This window comes from Pipistrellus hanaki, assembly GCF_964339955.1.
Source record: "Pipistrellus hanaki genome assembly, chromosome: 2".
Classification (NCBI taxonomy): domain Eukaryota; kingdom Metazoa; phylum Chordata; class Mammalia; order Chiroptera; family Vespertilionidae; genus Pipistrellus; species Pipistrellus hanaki.
The window spans coordinates 71,701,540-71,709,504 of record NC_140504.1 but is presented as its reverse complement, the minus strand read 5'-3'; positions in this window follow the sequence as shown (position 1 = coordinate 71,709,504).

Here is a 7,965-nt window from a genome sequence, read left to right as displayed (position 1 = left end):
GTTGGTAGGTATGTATTTACTGTCATTTTGTTGGTCATAATTTTTGTCTTTACCTTTTTCTTCTTCTTCCTCTTCTTAAAGAATACCCTTCAGTATTTCATATAATCCTGGTTTTGTGGTGGTGAACTCCATTAGCTTTTTCTTACCTGTGAAGCTCTTTATCTGACCTTCAATTCTGAATGATAGCTTTGCTAGGTAGAGTAATCTTGGTTGTAGATTCTTGCTGTTCATCACTTTGAATATTTCTTGCCACTCCCTTCTGGCCTGCATAGTTTCTGTTGAGAAATCAGCTGACAGTATGGGTACTCTCTTGTAGGTAACTAACTGTTTTCCTTTTGCTGCTTTCAAGATTCTGTCTTTGTCTTTTGCTCTTGGCATTTTAATTATGATGTGTCTTGGTGTGGACCTCTTTGGATTCCTCTTGTTTGGGGTTCTGTGTGCTTCCTGGACTTGTAAGTCTATTTCTTTCACCAGGTGGGGGAAGTTTTTGGCCATTGTTTCTTCTAATAGGTTTTCAATATTTTGCTCTCTCTCTTCTTCTGGCACCCCAATAATTTGGATATTGGTATGTTTAAAGTTGTCCCAGAGGCTCCTTACACTATCTTCATATTTTTGGATTCTTCTTTTCTTATTGTTTTTCTGGTTGGATGTTTTTTATTTCCTTATATTTCAGATCTTTGGTTTGGTTCTTGGAGTCCTTTGATCTACAGTTGAATTTCTGTATATTCTTTATTTTAGACAGTGTATGCTTAATTTATGACTGTTTCTTTCCCATTTTTTTTTTTGCATTCTCATTAAGGTCCTTAAAGGTCTTACTAAGCTCCTTGAAGGTCTCATCAAGTTTCCCAGTGGTTTTTAGAAGTTTTTTGAGTAACCTTATAACTGGTTTTGAACTCTATCTTCAGTAGTTTGCTTTCTTCCATTTCTTTCATTGGTGACATGTTTCTTTGTCTCCGCATTTTACTGCTTCCCTGTGTTGATGGAGTGGTTTTCTGTGGTAGGTGACCTATAGGGCCCAGTGGTTAAGCCCCTTCTATCACCTGAGATGGACACTCTTGGTGCACCCCTTTGTTGGCTGAGTGCAAAGTTTTAGTGTAGTTAAGTCTTGTTTGCTGTTGGTACACTGGAAGGAATTGACCTCCAGGCCAATTGGCTGTGAGGACCTGCTATGTCTATAATGAAAGAACTGGTGTGCTGGAGACATGCTTATGGCAGGACTTGTTTCAGTGGGGCTTTGATGCTCACTGAGTCCGCCTCCTGAATGTGTTACTTATGGATGTGAGTAGTTGAAATCTGGTGTCATCTCATACTGACAACTAGATATACTAGCTTCTGGATCTCCAATGGGGTGCAGGTCAGCTACTGTCTGAGGCCACCAAGCAGGAGCTACAGCAAAAACTACAGTTTTCTCCTCATTGCTTGGGGTTTGGAGGTTTTGGAGCTGAAGTTTGTTAGGTTAAGCTGCCATAGAGAAGGCCATTTATATGCAAAAGCTGCTGCATGGAGCTTGGGTGGGTTTGTAGATTGTGAAGGGTGGGGTCTCAGGGAATCACTAGGCTAGGGCATGTCAAACAGCGATGGCTACCAATCAGCCATCTCTGTGTCTCTGAGTTTCCCTGTCCCCGCATCTCATGCCCCAGTGTAGTAAGCAATTATTGCTGCATGCACCTCTGCAAAAAAGCCACCCTCACTTTCTGACCCAATGACAGACAGTCCAGCTTCTCTCCTTAGGAGTTTGAGTCCCCAGTGTCTTCCCAGAATCTGGAGTTCAGAGTAATTGGGAACTTGTCTCTCTTTGGGTTGAAAAAAGCAGCCCACCCAGTCGCCCACTGCCAGCCTATTTCATGTGCCTCTATACCTCAGCTTTTCAGAGCTTGTGCATGTCTCAATGATCTTTTCTCTTTCCTTCTAATTATAGATCTTCCACAAAACATCTGTCACCCATGGTTCTGGGTGATAGATGTTTTGTCTTTTAGTTGTAGTTTTGAAATTGTTATGTCAGGAAGCAGTTTAGGTGTTTACCTATGTCACCATCTTGGTTTCCCCCTCTTTGTGGTTTTGATTTGCATTTTCCTTATGGTTACTGATGCTGAATACCTTTTCATGTACCTGAAGGCCCTTTGGATGTCTCTGGGAAAATTCTGATTCATTTTCTCTGCTGATTTTCTTTTAAAATTTCTGATATTATTTGTGCTTTTATTTTTTAAATCTATCTTACCAGAGGTTGGTAAATTGTATTAGATGTTTTTTTTTTTCTATTTCATTTTTTATTTTATTTTTTCCATCACCACTTAACCCCTCTATGCCCTTTTATGGTTTTTTTTTTTTTTGTATATATGTTTAACTTATCCACTTATTTTTATTATTTTTTTTTTTTATTTAAGCCGTTGTTTCCCCCCTTTTATCTTTTATTTTATTTTTTTGTGGGATTAATCATTTTCTTTTTTTAATTTTTATTTATTTTTTATTTTTTATTAAATTATTATCTGTGTACATATTTTCCCTTTTATCTTTTAATCTATTTTTTTTTGTTAATCTTCATCTGAGGATATTTTTCTGTTGATTTTAAGAGAGAGTGCAAGGGGGTTGTGGGGAGACAGAGAGAGAGAGAAAAGCATGGATATGAGAAAGACATATTGATTGGTTGCTTCCTGTATGTGCCCTTGACTGGAATTGAACTCAGGACCCTTCAGTTCACCTGCCAAAGCTCTATCTATGGAGCTATGTTTGTTATTTTATGCCACTCACTACATTTCTGGGTGATGCATTATGCAGATAGGTAACGGAGACAGTAACGCCTTCAGAGACATTTGAGAGCTCACTTTTCTCAGTCTACCACCATTTCCCTGTTTATTCACAGACACTTTTGTGCAAAGATTGAGAACCCAGAATTATTTGGTTGGATATAGAAGTGTGTACACAGTAACCGCTGCCTGCACTCTGACTAAAGCTTGACCTCAGACTTTGTAAACTAGCTGTCATTCTGAGCAGGATCAACCATTATATAGAACAAAATGTGTGTAGGCTTTTCACCCAGAAGATACACTTGGAAGATGTTTGCTCCCCATTGATGGGCTCATTCAACACAACTAAATTTCCCCTATTCTGTGTGGCTAAATGTATCAGGTGATAATCTGGGGAAACTTGGTGTTTCTGGTCTAATCCTGTTTTATTCATTTGCTTCTGAAAAGCTAACAAAATAGCACCTCAAAGCTTCTTTCTCTTGACATGAGGCAGACTGCATTTTCTTTAGAGGAGATCCTAGGAGAAAGGCAGGCTTGTCTGCTGGTTAAACATCAGTTTGTAGCTCATGCCAAAACTTGAGCCTTTTCTTTTTTTCCATTGAAATACTGGAAAACATTGTAGTATTTTATTGAAAGTGATGAATATTGTCTATTTAATATGGACTTTTGCACTTTTACTTTATCTTTCTGGCTTATAAAACAGAACTTTCTAGATGTTTCCTTTTCTTAGTTACTATAACACCCAGACACTCAAATCCTGACTAAACTCATTGGCAATATTTATTCAACTTATTTATAGGCAAATAAAGTAGGGTTCTTTAGTACATTTCTCTGAACTTGGATCACTTACAGAGTTCTGAGATGTTGTAAACACCCATTAAGAAAAATCCTGGAGGGTATTAGCTGAGAGTTGATAAGGGAAAAAAAACCTGATGGTGGAATTGGTTGAGAGAGCCCCGTTAATTCTATCTTTGACATGTCCCTTGGATTTCCTTTCACTGTACCATCTTTCTTAGACTATTATAAAAAACTGCTATTGCCCTTTTCCCCAAAGGCTCAGGTTCCAACCAGCCACTTTCCTACCAGCTGTACATTCGTCTCTAAGGGCACAGGCTATGTCTTATTTGTGATTGTATCTCCACAGCCTAGCACAGTGCCTGTTGCACAGTTAATGCACAACATTTGTTTAAACAAATGTATATTGAAAAAGTACATTATTTCTATTATCTGAAATCTTCAATGGACTCACATTGCCTAAAAAATAAATCTAGTTTCTTTATGACTCCAGTAGGCAATGATAGACTTTATGACCCCAGTAGGCAATGATAGACTCAGGCAGTTGAGCAATACTCAGTGATTAGGACAGGGGTGTGATGGCATTTGGGGAAGCTAGGTGATAGTTAGGATTGCCAGAGGTTTAAACAAAAATAAATATCTCAGGCAAGCTGTATAAAAAGAAACACACACACACACACACATATGCATATACACATATATACATAGATATGAGAAATGGGGAATTTAGTGATGATAATTTGATAATTTATATTTTGCATCAATATATCAGGTGCCCTTTTTATTTCTTTTAATTTTAAAAAGTTACTATTTACTTCTCAATAAGTCCAAGGTAATGTTACAAAATTATTTATGGATTCAGAACTTACTTTCACAGACTTCTCATGCCACTAAAAATCTATCTAGACTGGCATTTAACGAAGAAAGTAAAACAAAATGTTGAATTTGTTTTTACAATCTGAAGCAAAGGTCCTTTAAAAAAAAATCACATGCACTTACTAATAGTCATTTTTCCTCAAGAGAAGGAGACTTGCTTTCTCATCTTCCTTATAATGAGAATGTAAAGGCAAGGTTTTTGTGTGTATATGTGTCATGGTAAAAAAAAAAAAAAAAAAAAAAAAAAAAAATCCAGATTTTTAACAATTTAAGAGATCATTCACAATTTTTTTCTGAAGGCTCTACAAAATAAGAGTCTACAAGAAGGTGAATTTTCAAAGGTAATTTTTTCAGGTATTTTGCTTCAGAGGTAAATTTACTGTTTCTAGTAAATATATATCATTTTATTAGTAGAAACATTTATCTTTTTTTTTTTAAGGAACTAATATTGAATTTTTTATTCCAAGCTATTTTTTTAAAAAGCTGCTAGAATCTCTGCATGTAAAAGAAAGTGAAAAGGTAGAATCCTAAATTGGTAAAAGGGCAGTGTTCAGTGAATCCATGTGGCTTCCAGGCTCTGAAGGAGCTGTGCATCTGGGAACCTTGCTCTCATGGTTAGGTTCAAAGCAGATTTCATGGTTGGGAGCCAGACCTACAGAGTGACTTAAGCAGTCTTATTTATAGAAGCTATTTTATAGTGTTGTTTTCACAATTATATTCATATTCCAAAACTTGGATAGTCTCTTAAAAATTATTAGGCAATGATAGGAATTGGAGAAATCTTCCTAGTCTTCCATCTTCCCCTCTCCAGATGCCCCCCATTTTCCCCCACCTCTACTCTCTAAATGACACCTAGACCTTCTTCAGACCATGTTATTTCCCCACTCAGGTCAATTCAGGGCTTAGGGGTTTGCCTAACATTCTATACAATAAAGAGATAACATGCAAATTGATCCTCACACCCTCACGTCTCAAGATGGCCGCCCCCACATTGTCACAAGATGGCTGCCCTCACATTGTCACAATATGGCTGAAGGAGAGGGCAGTTGGGGGAGACCAGGCCTGCAAAGAAGGGAAATTGGGGGGGAGAGGGAGGAGGACCAGGCCTGCAGGGGAGGGTAGTTGGGGGTGATCATGCCAACAGGGGAACAATAAGGTGTCAATCATGCCGGCAGGGGAGTGGTTAGGTGTCAATCAGGCCAGCAGGAGAGTGGTTAGGTGTCAATCATGCTGGCAGGATAGCAGTTAGGGGGCTATCAGGCTGGCAGACAGAGTGGTTAGGGTCAATCAGGCAGCCAGGCAGGTGAGTGGTTAGGAACCAGGGGTCCCAGATTGGAGAGGGTGCAGACTGGGCTGAGGGACACCTTGTCAGTGCACGAATTTCATGCACTGGGCCTCTAGTACATGAATAAAAGCCAAAAATCTTTCTGGATTCTATCCAACTCTCAAACTCATATCACTCTCCTTTTTGAGATTTCAACTTCATCTGTACTCTTGTTACCTTGTTTCTGGAAAACTCCAATCCCATACTCTTTTCAAGACCTTTATACTTGCTGCTCCCTCTATCATTAACACTGCTTCCTCAGATATCCACATACCTTGTCTCCTTGCTTACTTAGGTCTTTTCTCAAATGGCACTTTTTCAGAGGCTTTGTTTAACTACCCTATTGATCTCCTTTTTAGGACTCACTGCTGCCTGACAGTCTGCTAGTGGTATGTCTATTTACTGCCTACTGTACTGAAAAGTGAGTTCCTTGAAAACAGGGACTTTGCCTATTTTGAACACTGAGTATTCTCAGTACAAGGAATAGTGTCTGGTGTGAAGTTGATGCATATGATGATTTGTGTAATGGATGGATGAATGAATAAGAGCAATAAGCAACAATAGTTATGGTGGAAGAAAGTCAGGCAAATGGGTTTATAAATGTTTCTTAAGACTCTTCCTTCCATATAGATTTTCATGTTAGGTGCAGTTGATTTACCTGAATTGAATGTTGCAGATATAAGAGGAGAGAGGGAAGGAGAGAAAGGAGAGTAGGAATAGGGTAGAGGTGGAGTGACAAAAAGATGGGGTAAATGTTGGAACAAGTAATTAGTTGAATGGTTATTTGTCCATTCTTCTCAGGCAGGAGATTCAATCATGCCTGAAGTAGTCAACGCCTTTTGTGGCAATCCATGAGAAGATTGTATGGTTAATTTTAAGTTGTTTTCCTGAACAACAATAAAGACGTGAAAGGGACTTCATTTTCAAGGGAATTAGTAAGTCAATGGTGAAGGATTTATTGACATACTCAGTAAAGGAATTGAAAAATTAATCAAAAGTCCCAGACAAACATTAGAGGAGAACTGAACATTGAACTCTATGGATGAACTCAAGGAGTTTTCAAGGGTAATTTAAATTACAGGATGTTTTCACTTTATGGGCTGACCCACCTAACCCTATAGTAAGATGTGACTCCGTTGTAAAGAGAAAAGAAAAGACCAGGATTTGATCTGGATGGGCACTAAAATTGGTAGGGTTAATAGAAAAAGACATGTCATAATGGTTCTGTGTCTCACTCATCTTTCTAATGGATAAATATTTAGGAAGGACCTTGATTTTGACCAAAACTTAACTGTTAGGAGTTATGAAATCTAAGCACCTCTTTTTAGTTTATTGTTACCTAACCATTACACAGAATAAGGCAGTTGGATATAGGCCATCAATTTCCTTGCTTATCATATAGTTCACCAACTCATTAGGATTTTCCAGTGAGTACTGCATTGATGAAACTTCTTGTCTTGGTGCATGTCAGTGCCTTTGGGAGCCATCATATTGTTTGGTGTGATCTGCAGCCTTGTGTTGGCCTTTGCAAAGATTTTAACATTTTTGACTCACTTGTCTGTGTATTCTTAACATAACCTTAGCTTGGCAGGCCTAAAGTGGCAATGCATGTGAAGAACTGTGAGGCAATAACAATAGGGATAAAGAAGAGTATGGAGGTTGAGATAATACAATATCATTGAAAGATTTGGTAGGCTCTGTGTTTTTTTTTTTTTTTTTTTTTTTTTTTTTCAAGAGGAGTGTGGGAAACAGATAGGAAGCTATGACATCACTTATGACATAGGAAGTTACATTGAGGGCATCCTCATGAATACAGAATGTGGTATTGATTTGGGTTCACTCTTCATTGTAAAATTTCCTACCACTAACTTTTTTGTTTATACTGAATGACTTTCCAAAGTGAAAAGCTACCACCTTTTGTTAACTTACAAAAATTCTGTAGGACATACGACAAAGTAAAAATAATACATGTTTAACCTGTGAAGACAGTCACTGTGAAAAAATTATGATCAAATTTCTAATGTCTTCATTATCTAGATCAGTAAGAGATAGTTTCCTCATTTTGTTTTCTCCTTTTTCCAAACTCAGTTTTTAGTGATGTGGAGAGTTGCAGGTCTTATCATTATAACACAAAGATGAGCTATTTTGACAATCATCATATAAATTAAAATGGGTGATAAAAATGTTCAGCTCAAAATAGTCAATGCATCTTATTGATGTGAAAAG